General features: G+C 41.1%; 2 protein-coding genes across 6 annotated transcripts in view; one reads left to right on the top strand and one right to left on the bottom strand.

Annotated features, from left to right (window-relative positions):
• The window catches only part of ZNF827 (zinc finger protein 827), a 192,825-nt gene that overhangs the window by 76,061 nt on the left and 98,301 nt on the right, over positions 1–18,463 (top strand). The window lies entirely within an intron of this gene.
• C1H4orf51 (chromosome 1 C4orf51 homolog) overlaps positions 17,261–18,463 on the bottom strand; it is a 162,010-nt gene continuing 160,807 nt past the window's right edge. The window contains exons 8-9 of the transcript XR_008378637.1: positions 18,220–18,388; positions 17,261–17,324 (exon numbers count right to left, since the gene is read on the bottom strand). The gene's annotated coding sequence lies outside the window, so the exon portion shown is untranslated. The remainder of the gene's footprint in view (positions 17,325–18,219; positions 18,389–18,463) is intronic.

Here is an 18,463-nt window from a genome sequence, read left to right as displayed (position 1 = left end):
CAGTGCACACCCTCAGGGCCAATGCTTCCATACCTCCTTCCCTTTTTAGCCCTCACCTTTCTGGCCACCCTTTTTGTTTTCTTGACCCTGCTCCCGAGTCTTCCACACTGAGGCCAGGGCTTCAAAAGGCTTGTGTTTTATTATCATCTCCCTTTTGCATAGCCGCATCTGTTAATATAGCCATGAAAATTTGTATTGGCTTGTGTTCCCAGAAACAAGGCAATAACTCTGAAAGGAATTTTGTGTGCTCCACCTTCATTATAGATTCCTTTTTGGCTGAGCTGCTCCAAGACTAGGGCAGGGAGGGGTTTGGATATAGCAGGGATTGGATAGTACTGCAGGGCAGGGGACGTGGGGGAGGGGGTTTCCAGACCTTTCTTCGTACTAAGCAGAATTCTGAGACATGCCTAGGAAATGGGTGTGCAGGTTGGGATGGTGTGCCAGCCTCTTGTAATCCCATGTTGCTTTCTGTTTCTGGTATAAGTGACTGCAAATGTTATCTTATCTACAACCCAGACTGCAGCACAACAGAGAGGCTGTTAGTAAATACTATTTGATGATGACAACTCTAAGAAGAAGCTTTCTTTTCCAAGGGATCCAGTTGCAGTGTGGCTGCAAATATTTGAGTAACCAATTAAGCAGTCTGTTCTCTTTTTCACTCAGAGGACAGATTTCCTTGCCTGATAGAAGCTGTGCACCTTAACAATGTTCTAGTTTTTTACAGTTCCTTTTTGGCTGTATGTCACCACAGTTAGAGTCTGGTGAGGGAGAACATGACCGTTATTGTCCTCAACAGAATAATTTAAAACATTATCATTCAGCAGTGGCTTTTCTTCTCGTCACCATATTAACCTTTCACCTTTAACTTATTCATGTCGAAGAAGGGGATGATTAGCATGTATAATTAAACCCTGTGGATACCCATGCCCATCTGGGTACATGCTGGTCTCATAGACCTGCCTCTGGAGAAGGGAGTCCCCATGGCTTAGTAGCCTATCCACTGCCAGGTGGCCAAGTTACCCACTGGACAGGAGCTGTTCTGGGTGGCAGTGCAGGGGCCACTCAGCCTGTCCGAGTGCTGGAAGATGTGCATAGTCTGAAAGTGACAGGGCCCCATTTCCACGGGGTAGTGGAGTGTCCAAAATGAACCCAAGACAAAAAAACTTTCATAAGGAGAATTATCTCTCTTTAAAGCTTTTATTCATATGGAAAGAGAAATCATTTAAAAGTTATTTTCTCTGTATCAAAGTGTGAGGATCCATGGCATTCTTTCTGAAGGGATCTTTGTCTTCCTCCTAATAATTCCTCTATTTACTCCATGTGTTTTTCCCATTTTAAACCATCTTGAGTTTACACTGTGAGTTGATTTACTTCCTTTTTTCTAGATACTGGATAGCAGCTGGATTCCAGCATATTTCCTAGTTTCTTGTGGCTTGCTGTAGGCTTGTATTGCTTGTCTCCATAGCTGGAAAAATGAGGGGAGGTGATAGAATAGATACATGACCTGTCTCATTTCATCTTAGGTACAAAATCAGGCAGTGAGGGTCACTGTTTCAAGAATAAATTGTGAATTGTTTCCTTACTTCCTACTACTGCCAGCCTTATCCCCATCAACCCGCTCTTACCATAAACATAAACACTCAGTTTCCCTCTTTTCACTAACAGAAATTCTTCCTGCTGTTTAGGGGTAGAGGCTTTCACAGGTGGCAGCCTTGGAGAGGCTTCCTATGGTCCACAAACATGCTGCCAAGGTACACTAATAGTCCCTTGAGTCAAGAAGGGGAGATGCCCTCAGCAGAGCCAAAGGATTAATGAGAGCAAGAGGTGAAACTGCATGATTTTGGGGACTGGTTTTGAGAGCTGGATCTTCTCCTTTACTCTGTGCATTCATTGGTAAGAACCTGCACTTGGACTTTAGCCATGCTTATTTAGCCAACATATTGGGTAAATATGTAGGTAATACATCTTTAACATTTTTTTTTTTTGAATTCTGGAGAATAAAGAAGAAAACTGGGGTCTAGGAAGATGATTTAATCATGACAGATTTAATCAGGACATCCTTTCAATGTAGTGCCTACCCCACTACATTTTGCACCCTATTTATCCCATCCTCATACCATTTAAAGTATTTTCTCCTAAAACATCATTCATAGCAGAAAGCTCTTACTGCCTTAGCTCTTTCAGAGCTAAGGTGTCAATCCCGTCTGCAACAGTGAGTGTTCACTTATTTGGGGGCTACATCTTCAGTTTGAGAGGTACCTCTTTTCTCCCTGCCTCTAGCTGACTACCTTTGGTTCTTTAGCACCTTCCCCAAGGAGGACACAGGAACCAGAGAGAGGAAGGGAAAGAAAATGAGTTGCGTATACAACTTATAAGTAGCTTTGATTTAAAAAACATTAGGAAAAGAAGGTTGAAATGCAGCTGGAATATATTATGAGAATATCCACGCACTCTATGTCTGTAAGAACTGTGGGGAATGGAGGGCCCAGAGGAAACATTATTCACCAAGAGGAGGTCCCACCCACAGTCTGAGGACTCCCACAGGCTGGGACTAGAGACAGCACCCTGTTGAAAGGAAGGACTTACTTACTGGCTGTTAGGGGTTTCATTTTTGGCAAATTATGTAAAGATTTCCTAGCATTCGAATGAATCCTATATGTTAACCTTCCTCTACTACTTGTCCTATCTTTCCATTTCTTCTTATGGGCCTCTTCCTTTGTTTGTTTGTTGGTTTCTGAGACAGAGTCCCACTATGTCACCCTCGGTAAAGTGCAGTGGCATCACAGCTCACAGCAGCCTCAAACTCTTGGGCTTAGCGATCGTCTTGCCTCAGCCTCTCAAGTAGCTGGGACTATAGGCACTTGCCACAACGCCTGCGTATTTTTTTGTTGCAGTTGTCATGGTGGTTTTAGCTGGCCTGGGCTGGGTTCAAACCCGCCAACTTCAGTGTATGTGGCTGGTGCCATAACCACTGTGCTACAAGGAGCCCAGGCAATGGGCCTCTCCTTTTTAAAAAAAAAAGTGGGGGGGGGAACAATCCAAGATGGCGGCTGAGTAACAGCCTCCCTGCAACAGGGCACGGTGAGTCTGGGGAGATAAGACTCCAGTCATCTCTGGCTGGTGGGATCTGCCAATAATCATCCTTGGAGGATACCAGGAGTCAGCAAGGGACTTCTGGACCTCAAGAGGAGGACAAAAACAGTGGAAAACTGGCAAGTGGTTGCGTGTGTCCGATCGACCTAATCCCGCCGGCAGCCGTAAGTACAAGCAGCAGTGAGACTGCAACTGGAAAGTCCTTACCTGTGAACTGTTTTGGTGTTTTTGGACTTGGCACTCAGTTGAACTGCTTTTGGGGAGAGCTTGAGCAGGAGTGCGGAGAACGTTGGGCATTGTCTAGGGCCCCAGACTGAGCCGCTGAGCTGGATGGAGCTAATAGTGTTCGGCAGTGGGCCGCAGGGAGCCATTGTGAGAGAACTGCCCCAGCAAGCTCTGCCCTCAGGGTCGCAGAGCATGGATTGGGCAGGAGCTAGTAACCTAGTGACTGAGCAGCCTAAAGGCGGGGACTGAGCTACCTTACAGCCTTAACCCTCAGGGGCAGAGTGAGACCAGTTTTGGCACACTGTACCCTCAAGCTGTTGCCATGGGTAGAGTGCCATGGCATCACAGCTCATAGCAACCTCAAACTCCTGGGCTTGGCACCGCCCAGACCTCCATAAGAGCTGTGCTGCGACCCGTGCCCGCTGGGCCTCCGCATGCCCTGACCAGGAACTGTGGGAGCTGCACAACCCTACGCCCTCCCTCCTGTACCTTCCCTGCCTCCACAGCGGCCCACTTGTCTGGCCAGGGGCTCTGGTAGCCGCGTGCCCTCCAGTGCCCTCCCTGCCTCTGCGCAGAGCCCTTCTCCTGGCCAGAGACGGCTGGAGACTTGGGCTCTCTGTGCCAAAGTCACTAGGAGCCAGGTACTCCCAGAACCGTGTGCACCACCTCCTGCCCTGTTGCTAGGTCCGAGTGTGTCACACTCTGGAGCTGCTTCCACAACCAGAACTCCCTGGCTGGGGCAGCCCCAGAGGAACTACACAGGGCCAATCCCTACAAAGATCCAGCAACAATAGCATGATCCTGTTGGGGTCTAATCTTGGAGAAACACCTCCCCAACTCTGAGGATGGCCACAGGCAATGGTGAAAAACAATCATGAGGCGAAATCAACAGAAAAAGTCTGGCAATATGAATAGTCAGAGTAGATCAACTCCCCCGAGGATCAATGGGGCAGACACAGCACAAGATCCCATGCACAAATAGCTGAGATGTCAGAAATCGAATTCAGAATCTGAATAGCAAATAAGATCGAATTAGAATTCAAAGCAGTAACCAAAAAGATAGCTCAAGAATTCCACAAATTCAAAGACCAGATGACCTAAGATTTTGACACATTGAGATAAGAAGTTGCAGCCCTCAAAGATCTGAGAAACACAGTAGAATCCCTCAGTAACAGAATGAAGCAAGCAGAAGAAAGGATTTCTGACATTGAAGACAAAGCTTTCGAACGCTCCCAAACTCTCAAAAGAGGAAGAGGAATGGAGGGCAAAAACAGATCACTCTCTCAGAGAGCTCTGGGATAATTCGAAGAAAACCAATATTCGTCTTACAGGGATCCCCCAAAGCAATGAAGTGGCGTCACAAGGTACAGAGTCTCTTCTCCATGAGATTATGAAGGCGAACTTTCCAGACATGCCAAGAGATTCTGAAATTCAGACAGCAGACAGTTTCAGAATTCAAGCATGACTCAACCCAAATGAGACATCCCCCAGACACATCATAATCAACTTCACTAAAGTTAATATGAAGGAGAAAATTCTGAAAGCAGCCAGATGAAAGAAAACCATTACCTACAAGGGGAAGAATATTAGAATAACTGCAGATCTCTCTGCTGAAACCTTTCAAGCTAGAAGAGGATGGTCATCAACTTTTAATTTCCTAAAACAAAATAACTTTCAACCCAGGATCCTGTACCAAGCTAAACTGAGTTTCATTTATGATGGAGAAGTTAAATACTTCAATGACATTCACATGTTGAAGAAATTTGCCATAACTAAACCAGCTCGCCAGGATATTCTCAGACCTATCCTCCATAAAGACCAGCATAATCCTCCACCACAAAAGTAAACCAACGCAGACAATTTTGATCAAATTCCAACTTCACAGTCGCAAAAGGATTAAAAATATCCACCGGACTCTCGAAAGGCTTATCAATATTCTCAATTAATGTGAATGGTTTAAATTGTCCTCTAAAGAGGCACAGGTTGGCTGACTGGATACAAAAACTCAAGCAAGATATCTGTTGCATACAAGAATCACATCTTACATTAAAAGACAAATATAGACTCAAAGTGAAGGGATGGTCATCTGTACTCCAGGCAAATGGAAAGCAGAAAAAAGCAGGCGTTGAAATCCTATTCGCAGATGCAATAGGCTTTAAACCAACCAAAATAAGGAAGGATAAGGATGGACACTTGATATTTGTTAAAGGTAATACTCAATATGACGAGATTTCAATTATTAATATTTATGCACCCAACCAGAACACACCTCAATTTATAAGAGAAACTCTAACAGACATGAGCAACTTGATTTTCTCCAGTTCCATAGTAGTTAGAGATTTTAACACCCCTTTAGCAGTGCTGGATAGATCCTACAAAAAGAAGCTAAGCAAAGAAATCTTAGATTTAAACTTAACCACTTAACGTCTGGACTTAACAGACATCTACAGAACATTTTATCCCAACAAAACTGAATACACATTCTTCTCTTCACCCCATGGAACATACTCCAAAATCAACCACATCCTAGGCCACAAATCTAACCTCAGAAAATTTTAAAAAATAGAAATTATCCCTTGCATCTTCTCAGACCATCATGGAATAAAAGTTGAACTTAATAACAACAGGAATCTGCATACCCATACAAAAGCATGGAAGTTAAACAACCTTATGCTGAAGGATAGATGGGTTATAGAGGAGATTAAGAAGGAAATCACCAAATTTTTGGAACAAAACAACAATCAAGACACGAATTACCAGAACCTCTGGGATACTGCAAAGGCAGTCCTAAGAGGGAAATTTATAGCACTGCAAGCCTTCCTCAAGAAAATGGAAAGAGAGGAAGTTAATAACTTAATGGGACATCTCAAGCAACTGGAGAAGGAAGAACACTCCAACCCCAAACCCAGCCGAAGGAAAGAAATCACCAAAATCAGAGCAGAATTAAATGAAATTGAAAACAAAAGAATTATACAACAGATCAATAAATCCAAAACTTGGTTTTTTGAAAAGGTCAATAAAATAGATAAATCTTTGGCCAACCTAACCAGGAAAAAAAGAGTAAAATCTCTAATTTCATCAATCAGAAATGGTAATGATGAAATAACAACAGACCCCTCAGAAATTCAAAAAATCCTTAACGAATACCAGAAGAAACTCTACTCTCAGAAATATGAAAATCTGAAAGAAATGAACCAATACCTAGAAATACGCTGCCTACCAAAACTTAGTCAGAATAAAATGGAAATGCTGAACAGGCCTATATCAAGTTCTGAAATAGCATCAACTATACAAAATCTCCCTAAAAAGAAAAGCCCAGGACCAGATGGCTTTACGTCAGAATTCTACCAAACCCTTAAGAAGAACTACCCCGTTTCCCCGAAAATAAGACAGTGTCTTATTTTAAGGTGTGCTCCCAAAGATGTGCTAGGTCTTATTTTCAGGGGACAACTTATCTTTCCTGTAAGTAGGCCTTATTTTCGGAGGATGTCTTATTTTCTGGGAAACAGCATAGTACTTATATTACTAAACCTCTTCAAAATATAGAAAAAGAAGGAATATTACCCAACACATTCTACGAAGCAAACATTACCTTGATTCCCAAACCAGGGAATGACCCAAGAAGAAAAGAAAATTATACACCAATATCACTAATGAATATTGATGCTAAAATACTCAATAAGATCCTAACAAACTGAATCCAACAACACATCAAAAAAATTATACACCACGACCAAGTAGGATTTATCCCAGGGTCTCAAGGCTGGTTCAATATACATAAATCTATAAATGTAATTTAGCACATAAACAAACGAAAAAATAAGGACCATATGATTCTTTCAATTGATGCAGAAAAAGCTTTTGATAATATCCAGCATCTCTTCATGATCAGAACACTAAGAAAATTGGTATAGAAGGGACATTTCTTAAACTAATAGAGACCATCTATAGCAAACCCACAGCCAATATTGTACTGAATGGAGTTAAATTGAAATCATTTCCACTTAGATCGGGAACCAGGCAAGGTTGCCCATTGTCTCCATTGCTCTTTAACATTGTAATGGAAGTTTTAGCCGTTGCAATTAGGGAAGAAAAGGCGATCAAGGGTATCCACATAGGGTCAGAAGAGATCAAACTTTCACTGTTCGCAGATGATATGATCGTATATCTGGAAAACACTAGGGACTCTACTACAAAACTTTTAGAAGTGATCAAGGAATATAGCAGTGTCTCAGGCTACAAAATCAACACCCATAAATCCGTAGCCTTTATATATACCAACAATAACCAAGCTGAAAAAACAGTCAAGGACTCTATTCCTTTCACAGTAGTGCCAAAGAAGATGAAATATTTGGGAGTATACCTAACAAAGGACGTGAAAGATCTCTACAAAGAGAACTATGAAACTTTAAGAAAAGAAATAGCTGAAGATGTTAACAAATGGAAAAACATACCATGCTCATGGCTAGGAAGAATCAACATTGTTAAAATGTCTATACTACCAAAAGCAATATATAATTTTAATGCAATTCCTATTAACACTCCATTGTCATATTTTAAAGATGTTGAGAAAATAATACTTCATTTTATGTAGAATCAGAAAAAAACTCAAATAGCCAAAACATTACTCAGCAATAAAAACACAGCAGGAGGAATCATGCTACCAGACCTGAGACTGTACTATAAATCGATAGTGATCAAAACAGCATGGTATTGGCACAAAAACCGATAAGTAGATGTCTGGAACAGAATAGAGAACCAGAAGATGAATCCAGCTACTTACCATTATTTGATCTTTGACAAGCCAATTAAAAACATTCAGTGGGGAAAAGATTCCCTATTTATCAAATGATGCTGGGTGAACTGGCTGGCAACCTGTAGAAGATTGAAACTGGACCCACACCTTTCTCCATTAACTAAGATAGACTCTCACTGGATAAAAGATTTAAACTTGAGACATGAAACCATAAAAATACTTGAAGAAAGTGCAGGGAAAACTCTTGAAGGAATGGGCCTGGGTGAATATTTTATGAGGAGGAGTCCCCAGGCAATTAGAGCAGTATCAAAAATACACTACTGGGACCTGATCAAACTAAAAGGCTTCTGCACAGCCAAGAACATAGTAAGTAAAACAAGCAGACAGCCCTCAGAATGGGAGAAAATACTTGGGTTATATCTCCGATAAAGGGTCTAATAACCAGAATCCGCAGAGAACTCAAACGTATTAGCAAAAAAAGAACCCATGATCCCATCTCAGGGTGGGCAAGGGACTTGAAGAGAAACGTCTCTAAAGGAAGACAGATGCAGGATCTACAAACACGTGAAAAAAAGCTCATCATCTTTAATCATCAGAGAAATGCAAATCAAAACTTTGATTTGATTTTTTGAGATATCTCCTAACTCCAGTAATAGTAGCCCACATAACAAAATCCCAAAACTAGAGATGTTGGCGTGGATGTGGAGAAAAGGGCACACTTCTACACTGCTGGTCGGAATGCACACTCACACGTTCCTTCTGGAAGGATGTTTGGAGAATACTTAGAGACCTAAAAATAGACTTGCCATTCGATCCTATAATTCCTTTACTAGGTTTATGCCCAGAACACCAAAAATCACAATATAACAAAGACATCTGTACCAGAATGTTTATTGCAGCCCAATTCATAATTGCTAAGTCATGGAAGAAGCCCAAGTGCCCTTTGACCCACGAATGGATAGGAAATTGAGGTACATGTATACCATGGAATATTATACAGCCTTAAAGAAAGATGGAGACTTTACCTCTTTCATGTTTACATGGATGGAGCTGGAACATATTATTCTTAGCAAAATATCTGAGGAATGGAAGAAAAAGTATCCAATATACTCAGCCCTACTATGAAGCTAAATTACAGCTTTCACATGAAGGCTATAACTAGCACAAGACTATGAGGAAAGCGCCAAGGAAGGGGAAGGGATGGGGGAGGTTAGGGTGGAGGGAGGGTAATGGGTGGGGCCATACCTACGGTGCATCTTAGAATGGGTACAGGCGAAACTTCCTAAAGGTAGAATACAAATGTCTACATACAGTAACTAAGAAAATGCCATGAAGGCTATGTTGACAGTTTGATGAGAATATTTCAGATTGTATATGAAACCAGCACATTGTACTCCTTGATTGCACTAATGTACACAGTTATGATTTAACAATAAAAAAAAATTCATTTATTCATTGAACTAATGTTTATTGAGCTCCTACTATCTTTACGAAGCTCTGTTTAGGGTGCTAGGGTTACAAAGGTGAATATCACACTGCTTACACCTTCATGGAGCCTACATTTTCTTTCCATCCCTTCTGTTGTTACCTGTCTCAGTCTTTCTATTACATGGCTCCTGGTCTGTGTTGTGTGATGCCCTTTTCTCTGCCCTGTGCTCACCGGCCCTTCCTGGGCTCTGCTCTGAGATGTGTGATGCTCTGCTCTCTGCACTGTGCTCACCCGCCGTTCACTGCCTCTGGAAACTGTACAATGGGAGTGAAGTAGTCAGGTCTTCTCAGCAGAGCTGTCCTTGTGACATGATTAATTATTATTTATACTAGCAATATTAATCAGTTAGCACGCATATTTATATTATATGCTAGTATGTAGTAGTAATAGCACCACTTAAGAAAAGCATTTAACCCTGTCTGCATATACTGAAGCTTTTGACCATCTGGAAGTAGAAAATAGTTGAAACTTAAGAAACATTTTTAGTTACTGAAATAAAATTTTACTTGCTTCCTTTTTTTTTTTTTTTTTTTTTTTTTTGAGACAGCGTCTCACTTGGTTACCCTTAGTAGAGTGCTGTGGCATGTCAGCTCACAGCAACCTCAAACTCTTGGGTTCAAGTGATCCTCTTACCTCACCCTCCCAAGTAGCTTGGACTGTAGCCACAATGTCTGGCTATTTTTTAGAGATGGGGGTCTCACTCTGGATCAGGCTGCTCTCGAACCTTTGAGCTCAAGCAGTCTACCTGCCTTGGCCTCTCTGAGTGTTAGGACTCAGGCGTGAACCACGCGCCCAGCCAGTTATTTGCTTCTTCTTCTCTTTGGTGTTAAGGAATCCCTCTGTCCTTCTCCCATCTCTTTGTGCATAAAGCAGTGGGCATAAATCAATGGCCAACCCATCACTTGACAGATGGTCCTTCCTTTTTGGTAATTTTTAATGGCAGCAGGAACTCTATGGACTCTTTCAGGAATTCTGTTTAAAACCTACACACATACATACCCCAGCATTCTAGTTCATGGAAGGATATATAAAGGCTTATTAATCACAACAGATAAGAATGGACAGGACTTAGATTTATTAAAAGGCAAAGGATAATGATGTTAAATAGCTTTAAGGTTAGATCAGATACTTTAATTGACCCTTTTCCTTTTTTTTATTTTTTTGCCTTTTTAATGTGAGACAAGAAAAGTCTATTCTAGACATTAGATGAAAAATAGGTTAATTTTTTAAAAATGACATCATTTGGAATGTTACCAAATGGCATATGTATAGTTTAAATACATGTCTTTTGCTGATGTCTAGTGATGAAATCATTAAATGGAAAGAAAACAAGATAATTGGGAGAGATTTTACATTGAACACTGGGACACTCAGTTCAACCGATAAGGATTGAGCCACACACGTGTCTGAGCCCCAGGTGACTAAAGGATTTTAATTTTGATTTGACAAAAGTAAAATTAAATGCAGAATTTATGTTTGATAGACATATTCTGATTTGCGGTCATCAGAATCAAGTGAGATCCTTACCCTGCAGCCCTGGGCACAGTTCTGTGGCCAGTCTGAAAACCTTCGCAAATACCCAGTTGAGTTATCCAGGTTTTTATTTCATTGATTACTGGTTTAGGGAACATAAGACTAATTTAAAAGTCTATGTAAGAATAAAGTGACAAGTGCTTTGATCTGGTGATGATATGTTTCATGTGCCCCTGAAAGAGGAATTCCAAGTGTCCGTAACTCTTTATTACCTTTGAAGTTTGAGTTCAGTTTTTTAGGGCACACTTGTTCTTTGCAAATTCAGAGCAATTAGTAAAATAGAATCCTTGGTGCTCCTCATTGTGTGTTTTTTAAAAATAGACTCGAAGTTGATCCTCTACCTACCTCTGTCTACTTAATTGTGGATTCTAGTGTGTGTAGCTAGTTCTTCAGACATTTCTTAATCTTCCTTCCTGAGTTGCCAGATACTATATTGATACAGAGGGAAAACACTAGTTAATTTATGATTTTGATGATCAAATTCAGGAAGTCAATTCTGATAAAATACCTTTGAAATTATTTTAGGAATTAAAAAGTGTCTGTGTTAGAAATAGAAGAAAGAAAAGATGAACCAAAAAACCCTACTCCTATCATTTTAAACACAATTCTCCTCATGTTTAGGTTACTATAAAGATAGGTGTCTCCACCCAGAAAAAAGTACTTAATTCATTATGGATTAATGAATGATTTCATTAGACCTCAATCATTGGTTGTCCTCACCGTGGACGTGGCTTGGTCTCATGGTTGGTTGGTTATTGCTGTACTGCTCTGAGTGAAATGCGTGGGAAGTGTGCATGAGTGTGTCTGTAGTAGAGGTCACTACCGTTGCAGAAGGTTCTTGTATATTGAGGAGAACTAGAGAAAAATCTGTCCCACCATTGTTTTCTTTTATGGAGAGAGTGTCCTCTCTTTTTTGACCAGTGTGTTTTGGGAAAGCAGGCATCCGATTAGAGCTTCCATTGCATCTCTCCGGGATGGTGTTTTTTACCCTTTTTTATCTTCACAGCTCATATGAACCTACAGTTAAACTTCCACAGCACACTTAAATTATGTTGATCAAAAGCAAAAAGTGTTTTAAAAAAGAATATACTTACTGTATTTTGAGCTTCTTTTGAAAATAATTATCTTTAAAATTTTTCGTGGCACACCAGTGGGCTATGGCACACCAATTGAAAATCACTGCTCTGGAGTGTGATAGCATCCCTTTGGAATTTGTTTCTGGGAGCAGGTGGGAAGTTTTTCCCAACTAAGGACTCCTGTATTCTGGCCATTATGGGAATCAACCAAGACCCACACTGTAGAGAAAAATTGAATTTAATATATAAATTCCCATGGGGAAGAAGCATATATGCCAAAATGGAGGGAGCATAACATTCCACATCTAGATATAAAGTTCTATTTATTCATTTATTTATTTATTTATGTATTTATTTATTTTGAGACAGAGCCTCACTTTGTCAGCCTCGGTAGAGTACCATAGTGTCATAGCTCATAGTAACCTCAAACACTTGGTCTCAAGTGATCCTCTTGCCTCAGCTTCCCTAGTAGCTGGGACTACAAGTGCCCGCCACAATGCACAGCTATTTTTAGGGACAGAGTCTTGCTCTTGCTCAGGCTGGTCTTGAACCTGTGAGCTTAGGCGATCCACCCACTTTGGCCTCCTAGAGTGTAAGCAATAGGTTCTTAATTCTGGTAAAAAGAATGGTGATACAATTATTTCCATTTTGCTGGGTATTTAGCTTCAGTTACAGGGTGAGGAATGGCTACAGGGCCTGGAGCTCCCTTATTCCTACCTTCTTTCTCTCTAAGAAGGAAAAGCTAGATACGTAGTATCAAACTTCTGTGGAATAACATCTCCATTTCTGGCACCTGGCTTTGGCCTCTTCTCTGGTAGGTCTAGGGTTTAATCATTGTCCGTGCGACCAAGAAAATCCATCCAACATTCCATTTTGGTTTTGGAAGACTTAATGACATTGAATCAGACACTTAGAAATGGTTAAAATTGTAAATTTTATGTTATGCATATTTTGCCACAATAAAAAATAAAACTAAACTCTTGGGCCTGAAATTTCAGTGAGATTGAGAATATAAAAGGTGAGAGATTTTTAAAGATTAGGACAGAAGGGGATTTTGAATTTTTCTTTAGACAGAATAATTCTGTGATTCCTGGCTGCAGGGTAGTAGGACTGGGGAAGGGCCACCAGCCTCTCACCTGAGATTAGAGCGTGCCATCTGGGAAATTTGCCATGTGTTTTCCTCACTTGGGAAGTACAATGGACTGATTTCTGACATCTGCCTAGGAAATCTGGAGGGGAAAAATGGGCTGCAAGCTGCTTTGGTGGCTGAGTGAAGGTGAGTTGCCATGGTGTTACATTCTGCCTGAACTTGGCCTCTTTATCAAATAACGAGGTGGCTGTTCCCTGTGGCCCAAAGATAGGCCAAATTCCCACAAGAAGGCTAATGTGGGCTTTGCCTTAAATGCTATCTGGTGGGGCTGCCTAGAGAAAGATGGTGGTACCTTTGCCCAAAAGAAGATGGAAGCTGGCAGGTCAGTTCCTGCAAGCAGTGGAGGAAATAAGCTATCGCGGGCAAGAGCAAGTTCACCCAGATAAAGGGAACTGCAGCAGAGAGATAGATCACCTCAACGTTAAAGGTCTGTGAAGACCTTGCGGGCAAATCCTGTGAGGGAAGCATCTGTAGGCCTAAGGCACAGTGAACAAAGACCTCTCCCAACTCCTCACTGTTCCTAGCCCTTCCGGAATCTGAAAGGGTTGCTAGTGGTCAAGAGAGAAGGTGGCTAGAAAGAGAGAAAGAGCTGACACTCCCCTTTCCCACCCCACTCCATGGGCCTGGCAGCTTAGAGACTCTCCTAGGAGAGGAAAGACTCCCCTTCAAAGGAAGGTGGGACTGGGCAGTAATACCTGAGCTTAGCATTCTGGTTTCTGAATGCTCATTACAAATTGTAACTGTTTTGGTGTTTAAAGGGGCTATAAGGTTTTGTATTTTTAAAAAGTACCAGGTTATGGGCTTGCCTGACTTTTCACCCAGGAATAGGGGAAGAACCTTCCCCCAGATAGGGTTAAAGAGACAATGGAAGACAAAAATAGAGTTGCTTTTGTTACACTCTGTGAGTCCTGCTTATTCAAGGTACCAGTTCCATCTCTCAGTACTGCACCTCAAGCCAAGCAGATAGCAGGGTATTCCCTGAATACCCCAGGAAAAGCACAGTCCTTCTCTGTGCCTTGAAGGCTCCTGGTCTGCCTTGACTTCTTTTCCCACACTGTATTTTAATTTTGCTTCCCACAGAATATTTATACTTGTCATTATTTAGATTTAAACTTCTTGAGGGCAAGAACTGTGTCTTATTTAACTCTAGCTTGAATATCATCTCTCATAGTACTTAGTACATAATAGACATTTAAAAAAGATTTCGAGTGACCAATAAATGACTGGCAAATGCAGTAAAAGCACAGTTTAATAGCTAAGGAAAGACAATGTTGACACTTTCCTATTGCTATTTTTTCTTTTGCTAAGCACAGTTTGAGCAGGGCTCAGCCCCTTCAGAAACCCACCCCTCCAGTGCAAATAGGAATATTGAGCGTTTTTACACCCTTCAAAGAGTGTCGTTCCACACTTCTCTGTCACAAACTGACCTTTGTCATCTTTTTATAGGTATATATAATTGTTAATAACTTTTAAACAACTTAGGTGAAGGATCATGTATCCATATTTATCATAGAAAGTTTAAAAAATACAAATCAGCATTGCAATGGACAGTCATTCACACCTCCCTCCCCCAGGCATAACCTACTATTAACACTTTGTCCTTCATCTTTTTCCTTGTGCCAATTTCTTTCTTGGTATAGGGCACTTGGAATAAAATGAGTATTTACTACTTATTTTGGGAAGAGATTTGAAAAGGATTTACATTGTGTTTGGTGGGGGATGTGTAGACATGTTCCTGGATAAGGGAAATCATGGCTTAAAGTGAGCAGAAATGATGAATCCAACCATTTCTGTGTTCAAATGCCCCAGGCAAAAGGAGGAGAGCTGGCCTGAGGACCTGGTCAAGCTGGCAGCAGAAACCCATGTTCCCAGATCATATCAATTCCTAATTCCCAGGCCGGCCTGTTCAGGCACCTGGCTGAGATGGTGGTTGGTAAAACAGGGAGCCTAGCTAGGCTAAAATATGAAAGGAGTTTTTTCTTTCTTCTTTGCATTGGCTGCTGATTAATCTTTTTTGGGTACAGAAACTAGAGTGTGGCAAAAACTTTAGAGTGTGGTTTTCAACCATGGTGATTGGATGCCCTCAGAGCAAAGTTGGCAGTGTTTGGGGTCACATTTGGCTATTAAAACTAAAGGAAGGAGCTGGGTGCTGTGATGCACACCTGTAGTACTAGGTACTTGGGAGAGTAGGGTGGGAGAATTGCTTAAGCCCAGGAAACTCTAGTGCGCTGTGGTCACTATTGTGAATAGCCCCCTTTACTCCAGCCTGGGCAACAAGTGAAGTCTTATCTCTAAAAAAGCAAACAAACAAGAAAAAACTCTATCTAGTGGATAGAAACCAGGGAGGTTGCTAAATATCCTATAGTACCTAATAGTCATCCACAGCAAAGATTATCTAGCTATGTAGCCCTAATTATCAGTAGTCCCAAGGCTGAGAAATCTTGCTTTAAAAAAAAAAAAAAAAGGTGAGAAAACACTGGGCAGTAATGCTATCACATGGGAGAGAAAAAGACTATAAAAATATTTACTGTGTTACTTCTCACTGGTCCATTGAAATGTCAGAGAACTTTTCTCCGTGAGTCCAGGACTGATCAGGTAGATCAAAATGCCAAAGGCTTTTGTCAGTGATCAGTGTTTCTGCGCATTTTGGAAAGGTCAAGTGTTATTATAAGAAAGGACAGAAAGCACTTCATGTAAATTATACTTGAAATTATCCCAAGTAGCTTTTAAAGGCTAATTTCATTAAATTCCATAGTCAATGCTGGGGAAGTGGCTGGGGGAAGGGGAGATAAATAAGGAAGCTTCTTTCTAGCTTTGCTCTTTACATTGTTGAGAGTTTTTGTTGTTTTGTTTTGATTTTAAAATTAAATGAATCCCTTTGAATTTGTGCTAGTGCTCCTTTGTGTTTGTCCCCAGGCCTTGGAATGACTTACCACTGCAGGGTTCAGTGGCCTCATTATGTACCTGTGACACTGACCCTACTGTTTATGTTCCAGATATTAAATGCTTTGGGGGAACTGGAAGAGGGAAGCATGTGTTGTGACTGCTTGTGAGTGTGGGTGATCTGGCTGGACGACAGGATGGCTGTGAGGTCACCAGATCCCTATGGGGCGGGGGAAGGTCAGTATTCAAGAAAAAGTCAGGTGGACTAGAAGCAAAGGCAAAGAGGTGAGCTGGCACCTCAGACAGCTTTCTGGTCTTCTTTTCCTTCTTTCTTCTTTTTAAATCATGACTGACTAAATCAATGAACTTGTTTTCTATGAGCTGGTTTTCAGACATGCAGAGAAAAAACAGCTTGGCAGGAATAGGGGAAGGGGAAGAGCGCTAAATTAAATATCACATTGGCCTGCAGTTTAGTTGCTGACAAAAAACAAGCAGTTTTCCCTGAGAAGCATGTGTCATATGTCAGGAAGAAAAAAGGAACAATTAGCACTCTTCTTACATGAAATCTTATTGATAACACACCATGTTAGTTTTAATCACTTAATTTAAAATGTCCTTTTTTTTTCTTGGACTGCTGGTCAATAAACTATACATATATTTGAATTTCAGCCGTGTCATACATTCCAAGGAAAGATGGTTTCTCTCCGACCTCCCAGCTTTGAAATCTTTCCCTTCATAACTTCTGACTGGCCCACAGATCAGCCCCTCCTTTATACTGTTTGTTATTGTTCTATCTATCTGTCTAGCTATCTATATTGGTCGCCTAGGTCTGCTATAACAAAGTACCATAAACTTTGTAACTTAAAGTAGCAGGAATTCTTTCATGGTTCTGGGGGCCAGAAGTCCAAAATCCCTCCAGAGCCTGTAGGGAAAAAATCCTTTCTTATTTCTTCCTGGCTCCTGGCACTTCTTGGTCTGTGGCTGTGTCACTCCAGTCTCTTTGTCTTCATGTAGCCTTTTCCATAGTTTCCAGGTCTTATCCTTGAATGTCTCTTATTAGGACACATATCATCAGATAATCCAGGACAATTTCATCTTGAGATCATTAACTTGTGACACCTGCAAAGATATTTTTCAAAATATGGTCACATTCACAGGTTCTTAGAGTTAGAAGATATCAGTATCTTTTGACACTGTTCTATCATCTATCCAACTATCTATGAAAATCTTTTTCCTTTTTTGTTTTCCAGAGTACTGAGTACATAGTAGTTGCTAATACATGCTTATTCATTTGAAAGTATGGCCTTATTTTAAAGTAACACACATTAGGCTCGGCACCTCGGGCGCCAGACACATATACCAGAGCTGGCGGGTTCAAGTTCAGCCCAGGCCTGCCAAACAACTATGACAACTACAACCAAAAAATAGCTGGGTGTTGCGGCGGGTGCCTATAGTCCCCACTACTTGGGAAGCTGAGGCAAGAGAATCGCTTAAGCCCAAGAGTTTGAAGTTGCTGTGAGCTGTGACATCATGGGAACTCTGCCGAGGGTGACGAAGTGAGACTCTAAAAAAATAACAAATAAATAAAAAATAAATAAAGTAACACATTAATGACTGAGTTAATTGTCCCACCTTGTTTCAGAAGTATTCCTTCATTAGCTCTGAGCAACACGTGGATGTAGACACTCCAGCCTTCTAGAGCTAATAGCTACACAGAAAGGACAGTCAGTAAATTGTATGGTTATTATAACCTGTAAGATTGCTGTTTTTCTAGGTGTTAATCCTTGGGCTGCAATTAACTTCCTAGGTGGTCTTGAGGATTACTAGCTTCCAGCAAGGTGTAAATGTCTCAGTTAAATTGACCCTTTTTCCCCTTTATTACTTTAGTGAGAAGAGAAGGAAAAAAGATTGATCAGAGCTATAAAAACAGAGGGAGAAAATTATAATATTAATATGCTTGTGCTTATTTGATTTACTGAATTGAATAAGATATGAAACAAGGACAGACATTTACCTTGTTCTCTGTTAGTTCTGGAAGTAGCCTGGTAGAGAGGAAAATGCCCATGCTGGTGGTCAGGAGATGCGAGCTCTGGATCTAGCGACTGAGGCCTGGCTCTGCTGCCATCTGTGCGACTGTGGACCAGCCACTTAATTTCTCGGGGCTGAAAATGGATGTTTTCTACCTTTTAAGGAAATGAGACAGGATGAGCCAGTAGTTTTTACATTCAGTACTGTGTGCTGTTCCCACCCTCTTTCTT

This window comes from Nycticebus coucang, chromosome 1 (genome assembly GCF_027406575.1).
Source record: "Nycticebus coucang isolate mNycCou1 chromosome 1, mNycCou1.pri, whole genome shotgun sequence".
NCBI lineage: Eukaryota > Metazoa > Chordata > Mammalia > Primates > Lorisidae > Nycticebus > Nycticebus coucang.
Note: the sequence above shows the minus strand (reverse complement) of the source record. Positions and strands in the feature narration are given on the sequence as shown.